Here is a 1407-nt window from a genome sequence, read left to right as displayed (position 1 = left end):
GCAGTCACCGCTGCCTGTTGCTCGGATGGAGTCCTTGGCTGTCATTTATTGGCCCAGTCCTTCCCTCTTTCCTTGTGCCCCTCTGTTTTCCCCCAAATTTTCCTCCCCATCTTCCACCTTGGCACATCCTGGCATGAGAGAGGTCAGGCCGGGCACGCTGCAATGGGGCAGGGTGTGAGGTACCTGTGAGCGTGTGTGTGCGGGCACACCTGTGCTCGTGTGTGCAGCTGAACACGTGTGTGGGAGCCTGGCCAATCCCCTCTCACCCCTGAGACCCCCAAATCCTCTCTGCACCGCCCAGCATCCAACCAGGACCACTCCTCCATGCGTGTCCCCACACGTGCCAACAGACACATGGTGAAGTGCCCACAGTGAGGGGCTGGGGGCTGCGTGGGCACGGTGCCCGTGTGCTGACCCCCACCCTGGGGTTCCTGCGTGGGCACGGTGCCCATGTGCTGACCCCCCATTCTGTGGCTCCTGCGTGGGCACGGTGCCCGTGTGCTGATCCCCCATTCTGGGGTTCCTGCGTGGGCACGGTGCCCATGTGCTGACCCCCCATTCTATGGCTCCTGCGTGGGCACGGTGCCCGTGTGCTGATCCCCCATTCTGGGGTTTCTGCATGGACACAGTGCCTGTGTGCTGACCCCCACCCAGGGTGGGCACCGTGCCCGCGTGCTGACCCCCACCCAGGGTTCCTACGTGGGCACGCGTGTGCCGCTGTGTGACTCCGTGTGTGCCACGACGAGCACTGCGTGGGCGTGAAGCTGCAGGGTGGGGGTACCACCTCCCCCCGGCCCCCATTGGCAGCTCTCCTCTTGCCCACCCACGCCGTGCCATGGGCAGAGCCCCTTATTTAGCGCCGTGCAGCAGCTGCTGCCCCGGTATTTCGCCTCCCGGCTGAGCCCGGGCCGGGGGAGCTGCCCACCGCCACCTCTGCCCATCACCGCTGCCCTCTGCTGCTGCCCACCACCGCTGCCGGCCATCACCACGCCTCGAGGGGTCCCTGCTCCGCAGCCACCAGCGCCGAGGGTCCCTCAGCCCTCGACTCCACGGGCAGGTCTGTGTCCCTGTGTCCCGCACAGCCCTGGGGGCTTCCCGGGGGTCCCGGGGAGCTGCTGCGCCCTGTGCTCACCCCGCTGGGCTTAGGGGAAGGCAGGAGGAGGAAGAGGAGGTTGGGACGGCGCTGGGAAGGGCACAGGAAGGGGGAGAGATGGGGTGAAGGCGTTGGTTGAATTTGGGGAGGGTTTGGTGGGGGGTTCTGGAAGCAAATCCGGCCCTGGGCAGGCATATGCGTGCCAGGGGATGCCAGTGTGCCAGGGAGCGTGCCAGGGGATGCCAGCGTGCCAGGGAGCGTGTCAGGGGACGTGGGTGTGCTGAGACCGGGTGAACGTGCAGGACGGAGCCCGA

This window comes from Geospiza fortis, unplaced genomic scaffold (genome assembly GCF_000277835.1).
Source record: "Geospiza fortis unplaced genomic scaffold, GeoFor_1.0 scaffold82, whole genome shotgun sequence".
NCBI classification, from domain to species: domain Eukaryota; kingdom Metazoa; phylum Chordata; class Aves; order Passeriformes; family Thraupidae; genus Geospiza; species Geospiza fortis.
The sequence above is the reverse complement of the archived record's forward strand: the minus strand, read 5'-3'. Positions refer to the sequence as shown.